The sequence below is a fragment of the Moschus berezovskii genome, chromosome 12 (assembly GCF_049115385.1).
Source record: "Moschus berezovskii isolate FMDL1 chromosome 12, NW_MosBer_1.0, whole genome shotgun sequence".
Classification (NCBI taxonomy): domain Eukaryota; kingdom Metazoa; phylum Chordata; class Mammalia; order Artiodactyla; family Moschidae; genus Moschus; species Moschus berezovskii.
Window position 1 is genome coordinate 20,987,719 of NC_142471.1, and position 24,800 is coordinate 21,012,518.

General features: G+C 37.4%; 1 long non-coding RNA gene across 1 annotated transcript in view; it reads right to left on the reverse strand.

The window, feature by feature from the left end:
- The window catches only part of LOC129555794 (uncharacterized), a 243,003-nt gene that overhangs the window by 55,043 nt on the left and 163,160 nt on the right, over positions 1-24,800 (reverse strand). The window contains exon 3 of the long non-coding RNA XR_008685812.2: positions 4,251-4,325. This is a non-coding gene — a long non-coding RNA (uncharacterized LOC129555794). The remainder of the gene's footprint in view (positions 1-4,250; positions 4,326-24,800) is intronic.

Consider the following 24,800-nt stretch of genomic DNA (forward strand, 5'->3'; position numbering starts at 1 on the left):
CTTGGCACTGCTTTTACAGTGTCCCAGAGGTTTTGGGTTGTTGTGTTTTCATTTTCATTCATTTCTATGCATATTTTGATTTCTCTTTTGATTTCTTCTATGATTTGTTTGTTATTCAGCAGCGTGTTGTTCAGACTCCATATGTTGGCATTTTTAATATTCTTTCTCCTGTAATAGACATCTAGTCTTACTGCATTGTGGTCAGAAAAGATGCTTGGAATGATTTCAATTTTTTTGAATTGACCAAGGCTAGATTTATGGTCCAGGATGTGATCTATCCTGGAGAAGGTTCTGTGTGCGCTTGAGAAGAAGGTGAAATTCATTGTTTTGAGGTGAAATGTCCTATAGATATCTATTAGGTCTAACTGATTCTTTGTATCTTTTAACGTTTGTGTTTCCTTGTTAATTTTCTGTTTAGTTGATCTATCCATAGGTGTGAGTGGGGTATTAAAATCTCCCACTATTATTGCATTGTTGTTGATTTCCCCTCTCATACTTGTTAGCATTTGTGTTACAGATTGCAGTACTCCTCTGTTGGGTGCATATATATTTATAATTGTTATATCTTCTTCTTGGATTGATCCTTTGATCATTATGTAGTGTCTTTCTTTGTCTCTTTTCACAGCTTTTGTTTTATAGTCTATTTTATCTGATATGAGTATTGCCACTCCTGCTTTCTTTTGGTCTCTATTTGCATGGAATCTTTTTCCAGCCCTTCACTTTCAGTCTGTATGTGTGCCTTGTTTTGAGGTGGGTCTTTTGTAGACAACATATTTAGGGGTCTTGTTTCTGTATCCATTCAGCCAGTCTTTGTCTTTTGGTTGGGGCGTTCAACCCATTTACATTTAAGGTAATTGTTGATAGGTATGATCCTGTTGCCATTTACTTTATTGTTTCAGGTTCGAGTTTATACACTCATTCTGTGTTTCCTGTCTAGAGAAGGTCCTTTAGCATTTGTTGGAGAGCTGGTTTGGTGATGCTGAATTCTCTCAGCTTTTGTTTGTCTGTAAAGATTTTGATTTCTCCTTCATATTTGAATGAGATCCTTGCTGGGTACAGTAATCTGGGCTGTAGGTTATTTTCTTTCAGCAGAATTTTTTGTTTTCTATCTCTACAAAATTGACATATTCATCTATTTTCTAACATGAATTGGGAGGATTGTTGTTACTGTTCAGTCACTCAGTCATGTTTTACACTTTGTGATCCCATACACTGTAGATGCCAGGCTTCCCTGTCCTTTACCTTCTCCCAGTTTTAGCTCAAACTTATGTCCATTGAGTTGGTTATGCTATACAACCATCTTGTCCTCTGTCATCCCCTTCTCCTCCATTCAGTCTTTCCCAGCATCAAGGTCTTTTCTAATAAGTCAGGACTTCACATTGGGTGGTCAAAGCACTGGATCTTCAACTTCAGCATCAGTCCTTCCAATGACTATTCAGGACTGATCTCCTTTATAATGGACTGTTTGGATCTCCTTGCAGTCCAAGGGACTCTCAAGAGTCTTCTCCAACACCACAGTTCAAAAACATCAATTCTTCAGCGTTCAGCTTTCTTTATGGTTCAGCTCTCACATCAACACATGGAAAAACCATAGCTTTGACTATATGGATCTTGTCAGCAAGGTAGTCTCTGTTTTTTAATATGCTGTCTAGGTTGGTCATAGCTTTTTTTCCAAGGAGCAAATGTCTTTTAATTTCATGGCTGAAGTGACCATCTGCAGTGATTTTGGAGCCCCCCAAAATAAAGTCTGTCACTGTTTCCATTGTTTCCCATCTATTTGCCATGTATGGACGGGACTGGATGCCCTTATCTTGGTTTTCTGAATGCTGAGTTTTAAGCCAGCTTTTTAACTCTCCTCTTTGACCTTTGTCAAGAGGCTCTTTAGTTCCTCTTCACTTTCTGCCATAAGGGTGGTGTCATCTGTATATCTGAGGTTACTGATATTTCTTCCAGCACTCTTGATTTCAGCTTGTGCTTCTTCGAGTTCAGCATTTTGCAAGATGTACTCTCCATATAAGTTAAACAAGTTGGGTGACAAGACATAGCCTTGATGTACTCCTTTTCCAAATTGGAACCAGTTCGTTGTTCATGTCCAGATCTAACTCTTGCTTCTTGATTGTATATAGGTTTCTCAGGAGGCAAGTAAGTTGGTCTGGTATTCCAATCTCTTGAAGAATTTTCCATGGTTTGTTGTGCTCCACACAGTCAAAGGCTTTAGTGTAGTCAATGAAGCAGAAGTTGATGATTTTCTGGAATTCTCTGGCTTTTTCTATAATTCAACAGATCCTGGAAATTTGTTCTCTGATTCCTCTGCCTTTTCTAAATCCAGCTTGAGTATCTGGAAGTTCTCAGTTCATGAACTGTGAAGCCTAGCTTGGAGAATTTTGAGTATTACCTTGCTAGCATGTGAAATGTGTGCAAATTGTGTGGTAGCTTGAACATTCTTTGGCACAGATTTTCTTTGGGATTGGAATGGAAACTGACCTTTTCCAGTCCTGTAACCTCTTCTGAGTTTTCCAAATTTGTTGGCATATTGAGTGCAGTTCTTTTACAGCATCATCTTTCAGGATTTGAAATAGCTCAACTGGAATTCCATCACCTCCACTAGCTTTATTTGTAGTGATGCATCCTAAGGCCCACTTGACTTCACACTCCAGGATGTCTGGCTCTAGGTGAGTGATCACACTATCATCATTATCTGGGTCATTAAGATCTTTCTTTGTTTAATCCTTCTGTGTATTCTTGCAACCTATTCTTAGTATCTTCTGCTTCTGTTAGGTCCATACCATTTCTGTCTTTTATTGTGCCCAAGGATAGGCTACCCACTCCAGTATTCTTGGGCTTCCCTTGTGGCTCAGCTGGTAAAGAACCCGCCTGCAATATGGGAAACCTGGGTTCGATCCCTGGGTTGGGAAGATCCCCTGGAGAAGGGAAAGGCTACCCACTCCAGTATTCTGGCCTGGAGAATTCCAAGGACTCTATAGTCCATGGGGTTGCAGAGAGTCAGATGTAACTTTCACTTTCACTTTGGGATTCCCTTATAGCTCAGTTGGGAAAGAGTCTGCCTGCAATGCAGGACACCCAAGTTTGATTCCTGGGTCGGGAGGATCCCCCGGAGAAGGAAATGGCAACCCAATCCGGTGTTCTTGCCTGGAGAATCTAATGGACAGAGGAGCCTGGCAGGCAACAGTCGATGGGGTCACAAGAGTCGGACGTGACTTAGCAACTAAACCACCAACCACTTGCATGAAATGATCCCTTGGTAGCTTGTATTTTCTTGAAGAGATCTCATCTTTCCTATTCTGTTGTTTTCCTCCAGTTCTTTTCATTGATCACTTAGGAAGGCTTTCTTATCTCTCCTTGCTATTCTTTGGAACTCTGCATTCAAATGGTATATCTTTCCATTTTCCTTGCTTTTCACTTGTCTTCTTGTCCTAGCTGTAAGGCCTCCTCAGACAACCATTTTGCCTTTTTGCATTTATTTTTCTTGGGGATGGTTTTAATGATGGCCTCCTGTACAATGCCATGAACCTCTGTCCATAACTCTTCATGCACTCTGTCTATTAAATCTAATCCCTTGAATCTATTTGTACTTTCACTGTATAATTATAAGGGATTTAATTTAGGTCATACCTGAATGACCTAGTGATTTTCCCTACTTTCTTCAATTTAGTGAATTTATTAATATGATGTCTTTAAATTCATAAGTGAGTTGTTACCAATTGTACAAATAATTTTATGCCCTTCAATACAGTGAAACTGAGAGATTTTCATGGTTTTTAAATTAATTGTTTAATTCTAATTTTCTTCCACTTAGAAAGATACTATTTGTATTATCAATCTTTATATGACTTTTTGGTTTCTCATATGATTCAGTGGTAAAGAATCTGCCTGAAATGCAGAACATGTGTGTTTGATCCCTGGATCAGGAAGATCCCCTGAAGGAGGAAATGCCAACCCACTCCAGTATTTTTGCCTGGGAAATCCCATGGACAGAGGAGTTACAGTCCTCTGGTAGGTTACAGTCCACAGACATTGGAGCCTGGCAGGCTGTTGTCCTTGGGGTCAGAAAAGATTCAGACATGACTTAGTGATTAAACAACAACAAATATGACTTTTAATTTTTAAATTTAAATTTGTTGAAAGTTTCTTTGTGGCCTCAATGTCTTTATTGTCAATAACCATATCTTCTATTCTCCAGTTTTTATTTAAGTAGACATATACATATATAGAGATACAGATATACGTACCAGTATAAGCACATACTCAGATATATACAGGTATATGTGGGTCTTCCCGGGTGACTCTAGTGGTTAAGAACCCTCCTGCCAATGAAGGAGACAAAAGAGACATGAGTTCAATCCCTGGTTTGGGAAGATTCCCTGGAGGAGGGCACGGCAACCTACTCCAGGATTCTTACCCGAAATATCCCATGAACAGAAGGGCCTGGTGGGCTACAGTCCATATGGTCAAAAGAGTTGGACACGACGGAAGTGACTTAGCATGCACAGACATATAGTTATATGTATATGTTCAAGATTCCTGTTTAAATCATATTCTTCATACTGTTTTGTCCATCTGATATATCTTGGCCAGACTGGTATCCTATCATTAATATTGTTGTTCTGACCATGTCCTTTCATCACCCACCATTCCAAATACACACCTATGGCATTCTTGTGATTTTCTGCTTGAAACCTTTCAACCTCTATGAAATAAATAAGAGCACTGGCAGGGCAATGTCAGTTGTGAGCGAGAAAAAAGTGCTTCAGGTATCTCTCTTTGGTTTGGCCTAACACTCTGTGCTTCTACAGTGTCTTACTGTGTTCCCCATTGGGATATGCTCCAGTTGCCACAGCAGCAATAACTGATTACACACCCTTTATTGACTTCCCCTGTTTTTTCTCTCTCTTTCCCATTCTTCTATGGTTTATCTTCTAACTCCTTACCATCAAATTATTCTGTTTCTTTTTAAATTCAATCTGAGACAGTTTCTAATTCTCCATGCCCTGCCTACAGTTTCTACTTTATTCAAGTTGTCTCTGTTATATCTACAATTTGAACTTAAGCCTTTAGCAATGTAAATTATTGAGTTAGTCAAAAAGATTGTTTGTAACATCTTATGGAAAAACTTGAACAAACTTTTTGGCCAATCCAGTATTATTCATTGCTTGCCTTACTATTTTTTTATGGAACTCAAACGTTGTCAGTTATCTAGATTCCAAATTGCATACCTTATTTTCTCCTTACTTTCTTCTAACATAACCAGGTCTATTTTTGTGCTTGTTTATTTTGCTTTCTGAATCACTGTTTAGTGTGTCTATCATTTGTCATACTACTAGACTGTGTTTTGTTAGCCAATTTGAAAATTATTTTATTTTGATGAACTAAGACATTTGTATTTTGGGCATGATTGATAAGTTTGGCCTCAATTTTATCAAATAGTTTTATGTTCCATCCTTTCAAAGTATCACTGGTTTTAGAATGTCTTTTTCCTTTTGGGTTTATCTTCCTATCATCAGGAAGATTTTTGTCTCTCTTCCAGCTCTACCTTTAAAATTTTCCTAAATCTTCAGAATGTATAACCATCTATACTGTACTGTCTGTCTTATATTTACCCTTCTGTGTTGATTCTAGTAAAGTATATAATTCAGTGCTTGTGCCAGCAACTCCCCAGTGACTCTGGTTATCTAAAATACATTCTTTGGTAGATTTTCTGAGAATAATTTTCCCTGAGTTCTGGCATGTTTGTAATAGTTACCCTGTGTCTTTACCATTACAGGTCATTTGGTCTGAATATAAAATACTTAACTCATATTATCTTTCTTTGCACATCCTAAGGATATTAGGTTTCTGTTAGCATAAAATATCACTGTCAGAAAGCCTGACATCAATAAGAAACTCTCAGGCACACAGGTTTATTTAACACATCTATTTTATTTCTCTACACACCATTTTCTCCGTGGTCTTTTGTTTGCCACTCTGGCACTTCCTAAACTTTGCCCCACTGTGGCAAGATCAAGTTGAATCTCACAAGGCCCCATTTACTTACTCACCTATTATTATCTCATTTTCATTTTATTGTATTTTAGGATAGTTTACTACAGTGTCATTACCACGATGTCTGTTATATTTGTGAAATCTGGGCTTTCTGCTCCACTGGATAAGCTCTATCTCTGTCTGTGGCAAATCTCATTACTGTGGTTGTAAGAACCTGGACAATTTATACCCTCTTTTTATCTCATCCGTATTTTCTTATATCTTAGAAAGTATTATTCTCATACTGATTTACTGATTCTATGTTTACTACTGTAATATACATATGATTCTCAAACATTCTTATCCCTAAAATTAAACTAATTAAATTTCTAACAAAAGTGCATCATACATTTACTTACAAACACAATTCCTTATTTTTCAATAATACAATTTAATATATTACACCAGAGTAATATATTAGGAGTAATATATAATGCTATAGTTAAGAAAATCATTGCATTTCTCTCGGTCTCAGTTTCTTCAAATCTAAAATGAGGAGTTTACCAAAGAAGACAAAAGACATATAGCTAATTATGAGAAAAATGCAAATCAAAACTACGAGGTGCCACCTCACACTAGTCAGAAAGGCCATCATTAAAAAGCCTACAAATAACAAATGTTCAAGAGGTTGTGGAGAAAAAGAAACCCTTCTACACTGTTGATGAGAATGTAAGTTGGTGCAGACACTATAGAGAACAAAGTGAAGGTTCCTTAAAAAACTAGAGTTACCATATAACCTAGGAATCCCATTTCTAGGTATATATCTGGAAGAGACAGAAATTCTAAATTGGAAAGATTCAATGTTCACAGCAGCATTATTTAAAATAGCAAAGATATGGAGACATTAGCTTTGTTATAATAATATGAGCTTCTCTGGCAAGGAACTGGCTTCCCTGGTGGCTCAGACGATAAAGAATCTGCCTGCAATGCAGGAGACTTGTGTTCGATCCCTAGGTTGGGAAGATTCCTTGGAGAAAGAAATGGCTACCCACTCCAGTATTCTTGCCTGGAGAAGTCAATGGACAGAGGAGCCTGGTGGGCTCTAGTCCAGGGGGCTGCAAAGAGTTGGACATGACTTGACAACTAACACTTTCACACAGATACAAACAACTATATATAAAACAGATAAAAAGATCCTGCTGTATAGCACAGGGAACTAAATTCAACATCCTGTATTAAACCATACTGAAAAAGAATACAAAGAACAATATGTATGTGTGTGTGTGTGTGTTTATATGCATAACTGATTCACTGTGCTGTATACCAGAACCTAACACAACATTGTAATCAACTATACTTTGATTTTAAAAACATGCAATGAAGAGTTTATGCTAAGCTCCAAAGGAATTTTGAGGATCTCCTCCCTCTACTCACAGTAGAGGGGTGAGAGGTATACTGAATGAAGTCATAGGAAACGCATGTCTTGCTTTCCTTAGCCAGAACAACTATTCACTCCTTTCTCTGATATACTGGGCTTCTCAGAAAAATTTCACTTAAATAAATTTCTGAGGCTGATAAAAAAGAAGAAAGAGACATGAAAAGCATAGCACTAAATGATTACAAGATGCTTTCCTAGACTTTAAGAAAGACAAAGAAATGGATGGAAGAAGGAAAGAAAAGAAGGAAAGGAGGGAAGGGGAAAACTGTCATGTTTCCTTGATTTTATCAGTTAATCTTGTACTGTGCTTAGTTGCTCATTGAGTCTGAATTTTTGTGACTGTAGCTGACCAGGCTCCTTTGTCCATAGGGATTCTCCAGGCAAGAATACTGAAGTGGCTTGCCATGCCCTCCTCCAGGGGATTTTATCAACCCAGGAATTGAATCCAGGTCTCCCACATTGCAGGCAGATTCTTTACCGTCTGAGACACCAGGGAAGCTCACAACTACTGGAGTGGGTAGCTTATCCCTTCTCCAGGGAATCTTCCCAACCTAGGAATTGAACTGGGATCTCCTACATTGCAGGTGGATTCTTTATCAGTTGTGCTACCAGGAGAGGTCATCAGTTAATCTTAAATGATAATAAATATATTTTTAATGATTCTATATGCTTTCATTAATCTGGATAAAGAGAGGTTTCCAGTGAATAGTTTATTCAGACAACTCATTATATGCTATTTAAAAAGAAACTATGAAAGTTTGATAATAAGCTGTTTTGCAATGGTACAGTCACAGTCTTTATGTTGGATTTTGTGTGATTGGTTAGGCAACCATGATTTGTTAATCTGCTTATGATCCTTGAAATGCAGAAATAGTTGGCAAAGAGGGTTAGCAATACAGACATCTTATTGTGAGTGAGAAAGAATTTGATTACGTCTTAGCCTACTTATTGCCATTTCTGATACTATCTGTCTATACTTGTAAATCTATATAGCTAACTATTAAGATGTAGTCTTTAGTCATGAGACTGATTCCCCCATTGCATAACAATTAAAAATGTGGATAGAATAAACATAATAGTCTTAAGAGCATATTACTTTCGTTTGAATTTTGATTATCATAGGTATGATGTTGTTAGAGACTAAAGGAAAGCCTATATATTTTCATCTATTTTTATCTACCTGTTATAATGAAGTATTCTTTTAATCTAAAAAATACTTTGCAACCCACTGAACCATTGGTTGTTCAGAGGGATAAAAAGAAATATCCTGTAACTGCAAGTTTGAGGCATGGACACAGAAATTAAGGCTAATTACTTCTGTTTGCTTCCTTGGCTTTGCTTTTTATGTATTTCTGTTTAAGGAATACAAACAAGAGTACAAATACAAAGCTTTTGGTGCTGTCTTCTCAGTAGGTATTGCACTTGACAGAGATATAAACTTCAAAAATTAACTCTAGATCTGAGTCATTCATTCCAGCCCTTCAAGCATAATCACTCTAAAGTCCACTTTTTAAGAGTTGAGTCTGGTGGCCCTTTTCAGAGGGCTATTTTAACCAAGAATATATTTTCATATTGGGATCTTCATATTGGGTATTGGGATCTGCTATATTGACTAGGCCAAAGCCTTTGACTGTGTAGATCTCAACAAACTGTGGAAAATTCTTCAAGAGAAGGGACTACCAGACCACCTTACCTGCCTCCTGAGAAATCTGTATGAAGGTCAAGAAGCAACAGTTAGAACTGGACATGGAGCAACAGACTAGTTCCAAATTGGGAAAGGAGTACTTCAAGGCTGTATATTGTCACCCTGCTTATTTAACTTATATGCAGAGTACGTCATTTGATGCTGCTGGATGATGCACAAGGTGGAATCAAGATTGCCAGGAGAATTATCAATAACCTCAGATATGCAGATGACACCACCTTTATGGCAGAAAGTGAAGAGGAACTAAAAAGCCTCTTGATGAAAGTGAAAGAAGAGAGTGAAAAAGTTGGCTTAAAACATAACTTTCAGAAAATTAAGACCATAGCATCCAGTCCCATCACTTCATGGCAAATAGAAGAGGAAACAGTGGAAACACTGAGAAAATATATTTTTGGGCTCCAAAATCACTGCAGATGGTAGCTGCAGCCATGAAATTAAAAGATGCTTCCTCCTTGAAAGAAAAGCTATGACAAACCTAGACAGCATATTAAAAAGCAGAGAATTACTTTGCCAGCAAAGGTCCATCTAGTCAAATCTATGGTTTCTCCAGTGGTCATGTATGGATGTAAGCTGTCTCCCGAAGAACGGATGTTTTTGAACTGTGGTGTTGGAGAAGACTCTTGAGAGTCCCTTGGACTGCAAGGAGATCAAGCCAGTCAATCGTAAAGGAAATCAGGCCTGACTATTCACTGGAACGGAGAAGGCAATGGCAAGCCACTCCAGTACTCTTGCCTAGAAAATCACATGGATGGAGGAGCCTGGTTGGCTGTAGTCTGTGGGGTCGCTAAGGGTCAGACACGACTGAGCGACTTTACTTTCACTTTTCACTTTCACACATTGGAGAAGGAAATGGCAACCCACTCCAGTGTTCTTGCCTGGAGAATCCCAGGGATGGGGGAGCCTGGTGGGCTTCCGTCTATGGGGTCGCACAGAGTCGAACACGACTGAAGTGACTTAGCAGCATTCACTGGAAGGACTGATGTTGAAGCTGAAACTTCAATACTTTTGCCACCTGATGTGAAGAACTGACTCACTTGAAAAGACCCTGATGCTGGGAAAGATTGAAAGCAGGAGAAGGGAATGACAGAGGATGAAATGGTTGGATGTTATTACCAACTCGATGGACATGAGTTTGAGCAAATTCAGGGAGTTGTTGATGGAAAGGGAAGCCTGGCATGCTGCATTTCATGGGGTATCAAAGAGTCGGACAGAACTGAGCAATTGAACTGAAATGATTGGGATCTGGAGCTGAAGCTCCAATACTTTGGTCACCTGATTGGAAAAGACTCTGATGCTGGGAAAAATTGAAAGCAGGAGGATAAGGAGACAACAGAGAATGAGATGGTTGGATGTCATCACCTACTGAATGGATATGAGTTTGAAGAAACTCTGGGAGATGGTGAAGAACAGGGAAGTTGGGCATGCTCTAGTCCATGGGGTCGCAAAGAGTCGGACACGACTGAGCCACTGAACAACAACTTGGGATCTGGAAGGAATGAGCTCAATTTTAGACCAAATATGTAATACAGATTCATCGATAATAAAATTTAAAATGCATTGATTTGATATCCAGGTTCATCAAAATGTTCCTGATACCAAAATAATGAATTAACATGTCAGACATATAAGCCATTAGTACCCTCCACAGACCATTCAACAGATGGCTTCTGTACTCTCTGAAGGCACGAACATTTCTATTCTGTAGGTGATCCATTCTTGTTAGCTGAGAAAAGTTCCACCTATCCTTTCTATGCTTGGGATTTTATACTCTGCAGTCTGCTCAATCTGAGCTCAAGTTTAAACTCCTTCAGGGTAACTTCCCTATTCCCCACTTACTTCCAGCCACAGAGATCTCACTCTTCTGTTATTTACATAATACTTTAACATGGCCAAAGGAACATGAAAAGATATCCAACATCACTAGTTATTAGAGAAATGCAACTCAAAATTACAATAAGATATCACCTCACACAAGTTAGAATAGCCACCATCAAAAAAATCTACAAACAATAAATGCTAGTGAGGGAGTAGAGAAGTGATCGGACCATATGCTAGACTGTTGGTGGGAGATGGTGAAGAACAGGGAAGTCTGGTATGCTGCAATCGATGGGGTTGCAAATAGTTAGACATGGCTGAGTGAGTGAACTGATCAGAGCTGATAACCACTACCTATAAAATATGTAACTAATAAGAACATGTATAGCACAGGTAACTCTACTCAATAATGGCCTATATAAGAAGAGGATCTTATAAAAGAGTAGATATACATATAAGTACAACATTCACTTTGTTGTACACCTGAAACTAACACAATGTTATAAATCAGCTATACTCCAAAAAAAAAAAAAATTTAAAAAAGACTTTAAATCTATTTTCAACAGTTTACACTTAAATATAAAATGTATTTGACTTTCTAGGTATTTTGACATCCTCCTCCAGCTAGATATTAGCTATTTCAATAAATGGAAACTTGATTTTATTCTTTGCTATTAAACTGCAAGCTAGGTCCTCAAAGTATAAAATTGGTGAATTAGGAGGAAATAAAAGTCAGAACTGAAATTCAAATATTTATCATATAATCACACAGATTATTAAAATATGTAAAGATCTTCATTCAAGTTGATAGATTACCTCTGCCTCACCTCACATTCCTAATGCCCAATTTATCTTTCACCACTCTAGCAGTTTCCTCTCAATCTTGGGTTTAATATTAGACAGAAGGGGACTGTTGTCTCCCTGTTACAGCTGGATGGCCACTGTTTCTTCTGATGGCTTGTGCTTGTTCTGTAGTGGTGAATTTTATTACTGATAGATGTTTTATGTAACTTGAATTTGGAGATAATTTTCCCATCCTTAGAGACCATTTCAGAAATCTAATTTTGAAAGTAAAAGATTACCACATAATCCTTTCCTAATAAGACAAATTTGTGTTTCTAATAAAGGGCTCATACCATTTCTAGCTTTTAAGGTATAGTCTTCTTTAAAAATAAACATAATAATTTTGTTTATGATATATAGATTAGTGACATTGTTACTTTAAAATCAAATAGCATAAATTTATTTTCTGCACTCCAGTAATTAATGATAAATGAATCCATACAAAGCAAAATTATGTCATATAAATTACTAATATCCATTAAACTACTATTTTGTTTGCATTCACATATCTCTAAACTAAAATGTCACTGTATTATCTTAGCTTCAATAATTGAAAAGATAGTATATCTATTATTATAAAAACTAAGAATGAAGAATAATAATACTATTATTACCCAAATATTTAACCTAAAATCTGTTCTTGATCATAATTCCCTCCTAAATTCTATATTTGGGAATTTTTTTCAATTTTTTCCAAGACTAATTTCCTTGTAGTACAGGATGATAGCTATCTGTTCTAAGGAAAGCTTATTAGAAAGTAAAATCTTAGCTAGGCTCTTCAGCAGAGTCTGTGTTTGAATCACTGAAATACAAAGAAGAATGTACTCTATGTGATGGATCAATATGAATTAAGGTAGAAATCAGGAATAAGTGTTGTTTGTCCTTTGTCCTAATTAGAATGAGTATCCAGAAAATAAAATATATGTATACATATGTGAAGCTGGAATCAAGATTGCCAGGAGAAATATAAATAACTTCAGATATGCAGCTGACACCACCCTTATGCCAGAAAGTGAAGAGGAACTAACAAATGGATGGAGAAACAATGTAAACAGAGACTGTATTTTCTTGGGATCCAAAATCACTGCAGATGGTGACTGCAGCCATGAAATTAAAAGACACTTGCTCCTTGAAAGAAAAGCTATGACAATCCTAGATAGCACATTGAAAAGCAGAGACATTACTTTGCCCACAAAGGTTTGTCTAGTCAAAGCTATGATTTTTCCAGGAGTGATGTATGGATATGAGAACTGAACTATAAAGAAGACTGAGCGCCAAAGAATTGATGCTTTTGAACTGTGATGTTGGAAAAGACTCTTGAGAGTTCCTTGGACTGCAAAGAGATCAAACCAGTCAATCCTAAGGAAATCAATCCTGAATGTTCATTGGAAGATATGATGCTGAAACTCCAATACTTTGGCCACCTGATGGGAAGACCCAACTTATTCGAAAAGGCTCTGATTTTGGAAAAAATTGAAGGCAGGAAGAGAAGGGGATGACAGAGGATGAGATGATTGGATGGCACCACTGATTCAATGAACAGGAGTTTGAGCAAGCTCTGGGAGATGGTGAAGGACATAAGCTGGTGTGCTACAGTCCATGGTGTTGTAAAGAGTTGGACACAACTAAGTGACTGAACAACAAAAATATATATATACATACATATATTTTTCCCAATCCAATTCTCAGTTCCTAACATCTACTTATATTACTTCTCTGGAATATATGTATTCCACTCATGATACTCCTCTCTTATCATAATAATATTCAAAATAATAACTTAGTTATAGCTGGTTGGAATCACAGAAACAGTTGCTATTCATTCAATGTACAGCACTCTCTACATCAGGATGAAATAATCATCATTATTTCAGTGGGACTTCTACCATTTTGGTAGTCGCCTCTTCTCTGACTTCCAGCTGAAGTAGGTTTAGATCTTTGATGTCCCATGTAATGTGTGATTCTACAGAGTCATTCTTCCTATTTAAAACTCCCAGCTTAGTATGGGCTTAAAATCTGAATTAATGAGGAAAGACTTTAATGATGCTCTCCAGTTTCTCTAAGAATCTTTTCAAGTTACGTGCATGTCCATCAATGTATTACACTTCTTATTTATTATATTTTCCAGTTATTGTCCCCCGGATATACTTTCCATTTCCTTGAAGGTCCCTTTTTGCTGACAGTTCTTTCCCTCTTTCTCCTTACATCCAGAATGAACACTGACACATCCTTGATTCTTCAAAGCACAGTCAACAAAAATCTTCATAATGTTAACTCACTACATTGAAGGTTTAGGGATAAAATTACAAGGCAAAGAAGGAAAACATAAAAACCAGGATATTTGTAGCAGATATTCTCCAAAAATGAGCACTAAACACTTCCTCCTTGCTCTTCTCATGAATAGATGCATTCTACTTCCCCTCTCCTTAAATATGAATACAACCTGTGGTGTGCTTTGACCAATAAAGTGTCTTGGAAGTGACGTGGTATTAGTTCTGGGCCTTGCTTTAAGGAAACCTTTAACTTCCACTTTCTTGAAACTCAGCTATTAATACCATGTTGTCAGAAAATCCAAACTATCCAGCTACAGAGTGAGATCATTTATCCTGGAGGATGAATCACCATAGGGAAGGAGCCATTATGTGAAGGAAAGTTGAAGAGCCCCAGCCAGCAGACACCACCTTGGCCCTAAGTGTATGAGAGACCTTTCTGACTGTCTAGACACATGCATCTCCCAAATGAGTGCAATTGCATGTGTGATCCCAGGGACACCTGGTTGAATAGAAGAACCACACGACCAACTGACAGAATCATGATAAATGACAGCTATTGTTTTAAGCTACTAAGTTTTGGAGATGTATGTTATGCAAAATTTGAGAAATCAAAATTGTCTTTGATATTACTTCTGACAAAATCAGTCTGCCAGAAGGAGAGATATTGTATGACATTCTTTATATACAGACTCAAAAAAGAAATGATACAAATGAACTTATTCACAAAACAGAATTCTCACAGACTTAGAGAACAAACTTATGGTTGCCAGGGAAATGGATGGGGGAAGGGTTTGGGATCGATATGTACTTACTACTATATTTAAAATGTATAAGAAACAGGTACATACTTTTTAGCACAGGGAACTCTGCTTCACGTTATGTGGCAGCCTGGATGGGAGGGGAGTTTGGGGGAGAATACATATAGGCATATGTATGGCTGAGTATCTTCACTGTCTATCTGAAACTGTCACACATTGTTAATTGGCTATACTCCAATATAAAATAAAAAGTAAAAGAAATCAGTTTGCCAGATCCCTTCGTGGGGAGTTGCCTGCTTTGTTTCTCTCACTTAAGCTCCACCTTCACCATGATGTAGAAACTAGTTTACTTCCCATGAGGAGAAATAGATTCTTTGGGCTCTGAACTCACTCCTAGGAGCCCAGATTCTTAACGTATTATGGGATTTTTTGGTTTGTTATTTTTAATTCATTGGTTTTGTTTTATACTGTGGCAAAATTCATTTAACACAAAACTTCTCATCTTAGTCACTTTAAAGTGTACAATTCTGTTTATGTAGACACTTATAATTGTGTGCAATGATCACGGCTATCTGATTCCAGAACTTTTTATCATACCAAAAGGCAACCTCATTTTCCTCAGGCCAACAACTATTAATTCTCTTTCTCTATGGATTTGGCTACTCTATATATTTTATATAAATGTAATCATATAATATGTAGTCTTTTGTGTCTGTTTTCTCTCATATATCATAATATTTTCCAAGTTCATCCATCCAACTCTTTGTTTTGTATAAAGAAACAAAGAAATCTTCCCTTGGTCAGTATCTCTGTAGAAGCCCTACTCTTTCCACGAGGAGAAAAAATTCAAAAGTGTTTCAGAATCATCTTTCAGAATTAAGATCAAGGCATTACTTTTGCCTAACTAAAATGTCCTTTGGAGTTGTTTTTGCCTTCCCAAATAAAACAGCAGCCCTCTTGTAAAAAGTGAGTTCTGTTGCCACTCCTGTGCAAAAACCTCAGGCAGCTTTAGGTTGAGTAGATGGTCTTCAATATTTACACTGAAAGTCAGGAATTCCTGCAGTGATGAATTTTACGTGTCAATCTGATTGGGAACACAGGGTGTCAAGATATTGGCCAAACGCTATTCTGGGTATGTCTGTGAAGGTGTTTCTGTATGAGATTAACACCTGAATCTGTAGACTGAGTAAAGCAGATTGCCCCCTTTAACGTGGCTTGGCCTCATCCAATCAACTGAAGCTCTGAATAGAACAAAATTACTGGGCAGGAATGAACTTTGCCTGCCTGCCTGCCTACCTGAGCTGGGGCATCGATCTTTTCCTGCCCTTGAAACGGAACTTACAACATAAGGTCTCCTGATTCTCAGGCCTTCAGACTCAGACTAGAAATAGATTTCTGGCTCTCCTGGATCCCCAGCTGTGAATTTTGGAACGTCTATAATCATGAAAACAAATTCCTTATATACATATATAAGAACCCATCTAGGATATGTCTATGTATCTATCTATCTTAATGGTCTATTTCTCTGGAAAACCCTGACTGTAATGCACTTGCCTTTTTTTTTTTTTAAATTTCTTAGCAAACATACTACGTAATAGATCAGACTATACCTGCTTTAGCATCAGACACTGTTTATTTATATCTCTAGAGAAAGCCTTCTACTAAAGTTTTTTACTACCTTCAGAACATAAAATGACTTTGGGCCAAAAGATTAATACAATTGATACAGTGCGATGCTATCTTCTTCTCTTTTACTCAATAGTCCCCTCCAACATAAAAAAGAGAGGAAAAAAAAAAGAAAATTTACTTTAAAAGTGTCTTTAATATTTAGCAATAGTAGACATTAATTAAAACGTGCCAAGAAAGACAAATATGATATCGCTTATATGTAGAATTGTAAATAAAAGGATACAAATGAACCTATTTATAAAACAGAAATGGACTCACAGACATAGGGGGAAAAAAAACAACAACTATGGTCGCCAAAGGGGACGGACGGAGAGGGATAAATTAGGAATTTGGGATTAAAGTATGCGTTGTGTGCTAAATCACTTTAGTTGTATCCAACTCTTTGTGATGCTATGGACTGTAGCCCACCAGGCTCCTCTGTCCATGGGATTCTCCAAGCAAGAATACTGGAGTGGGTTGCCATGCCTTCCTCTAGGGAATCTTCCCAACCCAGGGAGAGAACCCATGTTTCTAAAGTCTCCTGCATTGGCAGGCAGGATCTTTACCGCTAGCGCTACCTGGGAAGCCCAGGTTAAAGTATACACACTACCGTGTATAAAATAGATAATCAACAATGACCTATTGAATAACACATGGAACCATCTTTACTATTTTGTAACAACTTATAATGGAAGAGAGTGTAAAAAAAGAATACATATATTCATAAATATGTATGTATAACTGAATCACTTTACTGGAGACCTGAAACTAGCACAACAATGTAAATCAATTATATTTCAATAAAAATTAAAAAAACAAACTTGTGCCTAATTTCTAATTTCTCATTGAAATTAGATATATTTTAATGTTTTCAGAAGAACTAAAGATTGAAATTCTGAGAGTTCAGTTTTCATAAGTTATTAAAGAGTCCACTATAAAAAAATAGTTCACTACATGAGAAATGAGAATCAAAATTTAAAATTTGGTGCAAAATAAAAATGCCCTGTGTCAAACAAGAAGGGAAATGTACTCATTGTAGCTCTCAATTAGTCTAACCCCTTGGTTCAGGCTGCATGGACTCATGCCTCAGTCCTCAGGCAAAGAGCCTATGAGAAAAGAGCATGTCCAAATTCAATCAATTGGGAATTTAGAAAGTCAAATGACAGTAGTATTAAGTGCTAATGGCTTCAGCAATAAGACAAACATCTCTCAACACTGGTCTGTGTCGTGCTTTCAGCTGTTAAGGGCAGACATAGAAGCCTTGGCCTGTATGTTAGCAGACATCGCATTAGGTATTAGTGACTGTCAACCTGAAATCTGGTCTCTAGCATTGAGCACTGGCAACTTTTTCAGCCTGCATCAGTAACTACCCAGGTCAAGAGAGCAGGAAAATTGTGGATACCATATTGATTTCCAGAAGACTAGCTTGCAAACCATAGTGGAGATATGCTTTGAAAGGGCAGTTTGGGGACAGTCAAATCAGAAGCAAAAAAGTGCTGATGTGTGGCTGTTGTGATAATACGCTTTATATCCCTAGGTTAAGGTGACCTAATTTCATGCACGGCAATGTCCTGACCTATCCTCTGTATCTTCCACAATGCTGTTTTTAAATTCAATGCAACCTGACTTGTATAGCAACTATTATTTTCAATAATGAGATAGAATAATAGGAGTCCTTTTAACTGTATATCTTCTGCATATAAACTTGTTTTCAAACCTTATCTGGTATTTAGAATTAAGTCCACTCTTCACTTTTTTATAGTGAACTTCCTATGAAAAATTCAAGCACCAGCCTGTATATAGAAAATTTTGAAATATAAATTTAAATAATGCAAACTCACATTGTAGTACTCAAGATGAAGCCTTTCCATTTAAATTTCATGAACGATTAAGGGAGTTGAAAAGAAATATGGATGGACTCAAAGTAACAGTTTGCATTTAGATGCTGGAAACAGTAAGAGAAATGGTTTCATGTTCTTTTCATTTGCATATATATGTGGGCAAAAACGGGAGTAAAGATCAAAAACCTGAACTCTGAATTGGCATTTCAATAAAACAATCTAGTGACAAACTATTTTTCATAGATCAACCAATTTTATTCTTCCAGTATTTCTAGATAAAATATGACAAACCTGACTTTCCCACTTCCTGCAATTTTAGGAAAAGAAAGGTTGTTGTGGAAAATACCTATATGTAATCAACCAGTTGTTACTAGAAAATGAAATCATCATCTCCTTTCCATATCAAATTCAATTATGCCTCAATTTAAAAAGCAACATATGGTGGCATATACATTTCTCTTGAATTTAAATTCAACACCAAACCTTTAAAGAATAATATAGCAGGGTAACTTCATTTTTTTTTTTTTAGGATAACCTTAAAAGCATAAACTTATTGAAAAATAAAATATAGTCAGTTAATACTGGTAATACTCATCCGATGTGCCAGTCAACAGTTCTTTTAAGTATTTTAGTAGAATCTTAGAGCTCTAAGATAATTTCTCAGTAATTTCTGTAAACGTTCCCTTAACCACCCTTCTGCTGCTTCACTTTTACAACCTTGGTCAAATAGTGAGACAGTCAACAAAATAGGTTTTTGGTTACACAGTTGTGAAAAACATAGTTCATAAATTATTTTAACAGTGATAGTGAGGTTGCTTTAAAGATAGATCAGAAAAGTTTCCCTTACATGAGATGGTTATTTTCTGATGGATTTATATAATTCTGCCCCCAGAGGTATTATCACTTCAATTTAAATATAATACATTGAAGAAAAGAAGGTATTCTTAAATAACCACTTGATGGAATTTTAATGAGAAATTTCATGTTCTAGACACTTTAAAATATCAAAACAGGCTTCTAACAAAAGGAAAGAAAACATGTATAATCAGAGAAGATGTCTGTGAAGCTATGTACACCATTCTCAGACAGGCATAGTTTTAAATCCTTTTAAGATGTCAAAATCCACTAGCTAACACACCATTTTACCAAATTATCTTCTCTACTGAAGGTAAGATTTGCACTAAATTGATCAAATTTAGATGATGCAAGCCTAAAACAACAAAACCCAATGTAATTAAATGAAGGAAAAGAATATTTAGATTATTCCTAGTAAAAGTCAATAAATAGATTTAGGGAATGATTGTTTTAAAAGAGAAATTAGACTTAATTTCTTAAATTCAAAAAGTTTTGCTTATGGTTCCCATATATTTTAATTTTCTACTTTCACTGCACATAAACTGTATGTCCTATTACCAGTGCGCTCCAATTTAAGAGAATCTCTGGTTTCAAGATGATTCCCTGAAATCTCTACACTAATTAGCAATATTATCACAGCGGTCTATATCCGAGAGAAAATAATTAGCATCTGTTTGGACACAATAGGAAAAGAAACAAAATAAAATAGATCTAGGTAATGATAAATTTGACCCATATGTAGATCAGCCAAGTCATACTGTATAAATCAGCATTTAGTTATTGTCTCCCTTAACATTTTTTAATATGCTGAGAGTAGCAACATATAGAGGATGTATAAAAATTGAGATAATATTCAAATTTAATTTTTTAAAGTGTTAATTCTTAAGTCCAGTGTATACTTAAAAGCCTATATAATATCATACAAGTGTTTTAACCAGATCCTTACTAGAAGAAGAGCTGGTTAACAGGCAAATGTATTTGCCAGATTTCTCCAGAGGAAGAGAACCAACCAATGGGTGTCTCTCTCTGTGTGTGTATGTATTTATGGAGGGATGGAGAAAGGGGGAGAGGGAGAGAGAGAAATGGGGGGATTAACTCATGCAATTATGGAGGTCCAGAATTCCCAAGATCTCTTGTTTCAAGCAGGAAATCCAGGAAAGCCAGTGGTGTAGTTCAGTCTGGGTCCAGAGATCATAGGAACCAGAAGCTCTGATATCCAAGAGCAGGAGAAGATGGATGTCCCAGCTTAAACTAAAAGTGAATTCACCCTTCTTGGTGTTCTGTTTAGGCCCTTAGTGGACTGACTGATGCCTATCCACAATGGGGAAGGCAATCTACTTTACAATTTGAATGCTAATCTCTTCAGGCAACAACTTCACAGACACATCCAAAAATAATGTTTTGCCAACTATCTGTGCATTCTTAAGCTCAGACAAGTTGACACAAACATTTAAACACCACAGCAGGTTATCAGTTACTTACAAACTGGCTCTTGGAGAATCCTCAGACTGCTGAATGCTCCTGTATGATTATATTCATAACAAAATTACAGAATATGAGAGTGCCTAGTTTTCTGTCACAGTTGAAGCTCATCAACTCCTTTTCCATTCTACCTTCCAATAGGGATAACACTAGACTGTTCCCTGAAGCAATGTGGAGTAATGACTGAGGTTCTTTTGAGGACCCTCTCACTTTAGTGGGGTGAGCCAGTTTTATTTTTGTCACCAGAATCACTTATACTTTCTAGTGCATAGTCTTAAAAGATGGCTGCCATTAATTCCTTTCCTCCTACACACACACACATGCTGTTCTTAACATTAAAAAGCAATCTATTCACCTTCCCCTTATTAGCAGACTACAGCAGAAATGATGCAGTGCCTCTTCTAGGTCTAGGCTTTAAGGGGCCTAGCAGGTTCTGCTCTCTTTCTAGAAAAGTCAGCCACTATGTTGAACAGAAAACGGTGATGTTCTACTGAATGAGGGGAGAACAGATAAAAAGAGAGTCTAAGTGGAGATGAAGAAGCTATCAAACATACCAATAAAGCTTTCTTAGACTTTTTGGTACAGCTGCAAGGTAAATGTCAGTGACTGAGTGATTTCAACCAATGTCACATGGAGTAAAGGAACCTCCTTGAATTTGAAATAATAAAATCTTTAAAAACAATAAATATTAAGTCAGTAAATTCTAGGGTGATATTTTTATACAACAATTAATAACTGAAACATATATCTATGACAGAGAAGCCAATACTTAATAGCATTCCAAGGTTTTATCTTATGACTTGAATTAACCTAGAAATGCTTTTAGTTCATAAAATGAGTAAGGACAAGGAAGTTGAAAATATAAAGACACATGTAAAGGACCAGATATGGACACAAACAATGGGAAAGTCGTTATGGAAACAGTCATTCTCACTCTAATATAATCAAATAGATTTCTCTGAGATCTGGATTAATTTATCCACCTTCCTTTCTGTCCACATCCCTGAAGATTCACCTAACATTTTCAAGTTATTCAGAGTCTCCTTCTTGGAAAAGAGAGTCCTCCCATACTCTCTGTGGGAATGTTCTCCAGCTACTATGGAGAACAATATGGAGGGTCCTTTAAAAACTAAAAATAGAACTATCATATGATCTGACAATCATACTCCTGGGCATATACCCAGAGAAAACCATAATTCAAAAAGACACATGCACCCCAATGTTCGTTGCAACACTATCTACAATAGCCAGACAAAGAAAGCCACCTAAATATCAATAGAGGAGTGGATAAAGAAGATGTGGTACATATATACAATGCAATATAATTCAACCATAGAAAAAAACAAAATAATGCTATTTGCAGCAACATGGATGGACCTAGAGATTATCACACTGAATGAAGTAAGTCAAACACAGAAAGAAAATATCATATAGTTTATATGTGGAATAAAAAAGGGGGTCAGTTCAGTTCAGTCGCTCAGTCGTGTCCGACTCTCCGCGACCCCATGAATCACAGCACGCCAGGCCTCCCTGTCCATCACCAACTCCCGGAGTACACTCAAACTCATGTCCACAGAGTCAGTGATGCCATCCAGCCATCTCATTCTCCGTCGTCCCCTTCTCCTCCCGCCCCCAACCTTTCCCAGCATCAGAGTCTTTTCCAGTGAGTCAACTCGTCGCATGAGGTGGCCAAAGTATTGGAGCTTCAGCTTCAGCATCAGTCCCTCCAAAGAACATCCAGGATTGATCTCCTTTAGAATGGACTGGTTGGATCTCCTTGCAGTATAAGGGACTCTCAAGAGTCTTCTCCAACACCACAGTTCAAAAGCATCGATTCTTCGGCGATCAGCCTTCTTCACAGTCCAACTCTCACATCCATACATGACCACGGGAAAAACCATTGCCTTGACTAGACGGACCTTGGTTGGCAAAGTAATGTCTCTGCTTTTTAATATACTATCAAGGTTGGTCATAACTTTCCTTCCAAGGAGCAAGCGTCTTTTAATTTCATGGCTGCAATCAGCATCTGCAGTGATTTTGGAGCCCAAAAAAACAAAGTCTGACACTGTTTCCACTGTTTTTCCATCTATTTCCCATGAAGTGATGGGACCAGATGTCATGATCTTTGTTTTCTGAATGTTGAGCTTCAAACCAAGCTTTTCACTCTCCTCTTTCACTTTCATCAAGAGGCTTTTGAGTTCCTCTTCACTTTCTGCCATAAGGGTAGTGTCATCTGCATATCTGAGACTATTGATATTTCTCCCAGCAATCTTGATTCCAGCTTGTGCTTCTTCCAGCCCAACGTTCCTCATGATGTACTCTGCATATAAGTTAAATAAGCAAGGTGACAATATACAACCTTGACGTACACCTTTTCCTATTTGGAACCAGTCTGTTGTTCCATGTCCAGTTCTAACTGTTGCTTCCTGACCTGCATACAGGTTTCTCAAGAGGCAGGTCAGGTGGTCTGGGATTCCCATCTCTTTCAGAATGTTCCACAGTTTATTGTGATCCACACAGTCAAAGGCTTTGGCATAGTCAATGAAGCAGAAATAGATGTTTTTCTGAAACTCTCTTGCTTTCTCCATGATCCAGCGGATGTTGGCAATTTGATCTCTGGTGCCTCTGCCTTTTCTAAAACCTGCTTGAACATCTGGGATTTCACGGTTTACATATTGCTGAAGCCTGGCTTGGAGAATTTTGAGCATGACTTTGCTAGCGTGTGAGATGAGGGCAATTGTCCGGTAGTTTGAGCATTCTTTGGCATTGCCTTTCTTTGGGATTGGAATGAAGACTGACCTCTTCCAGTCCTGTGGCCACTGCTGAGTTTTCCAAATCTGCTGACATATTGAGTGCAGCACTTTCACAGCATCATCTTTCAAGACTTGTAATAGCTCAACTGGAATTCCATCACCTCCACTAGCTTTGTTAGTAGTGATGCTTTCTAAGGCCCACCTGACTTCACATTCCAAGATGTCTGGCTCTAGGTCAGTGATTACGTTATCGTGACTATCTTGGTCGGGAAGATCTTTTTTGTACAGTTCTTCTGTGTATTCTTGCCACCTCTTCTTAATATCTTCTGCTTCTGTTAGGTCCATACCATTTCTGTCCTTTATCGAGCCCATCTTTGCATGAAATATTCCCTTGGAATCTCTAATTTTCTTGAAGAGGTCTCTTGTTTTTCCTATTCTGTTGTTTTCCTCTATTTCTTTGCATTGATCACTGAGGAAGTCTTTCTTATCTCTCCTTGCTATTCTTTGGAACTCTGCATTCAGATGCTTATATCTTTCCTTTTCTCCTTTGCTTTTCGCTTCTCTTCTTTTCACAGCTATTTGTAAGGCCTCCTCAGACAGCCATTTCGCTCTTTTGCATTTCTTTTCCATGGGGATGGTCTTGGTCCCTGTTTCCTGTACAATGTCACGAACCTCCGTCCAGAGTTCATCAGGCACTCTATCTATCAGATCTAGTCCCTTAAATCTATTTCTCACTTCCACTGTATAATCATAAGGGATTTGATTGAGGTCATATCTGAATGGTCTAGTGGTTTTCCCTACTTTCTTCAATTTAAGTCTGAACTTCGCAATAAGGAGTTCATGATCTGAGCCACAGTCAGCTCCTGGTCTTGTTTTTGCTAACTGTATAGAGCTTCTCCATCTTTGGCTGCAAAGAATATAATCAATCTGATTTCGGTGTTGACCATCTGGTGATGTCCATGTGTAGAGTCTTCTCTTGTGTTGTTGGAAGAGGGTGTTTGCTATGACCAGTGAATTCTCTTGACAAAACTCTATTAGCCTTTGCCCTGCTTCATTCCGTGCTCCAAGGCCAAATTTGCCAGTTACTCCAGGTGTTTCTTGACTTCCTACTTTTGCATTCCAGTCCCCTATAATGAAAAGGACATCTTTTTTGGGTGTTAGTTCTAAAAGGTCTTGTAGGTCTTCATAGAACCGAATAACCTCAGCTTCTTCAGCATTACTGGTTGGGGCATAGGCCTGGATTACTGTAATATTGAATGGTTTGCCTTGGAAACGAACAGAAATCATCCTGTCATTTTTAAGATTGCATCCAAGTACTGCATTTCGGACTCTTTTGTTGACCATGATGGCTACTCCATTTCTTCTAAGGGATTTCTGCCCACAGTAGTAG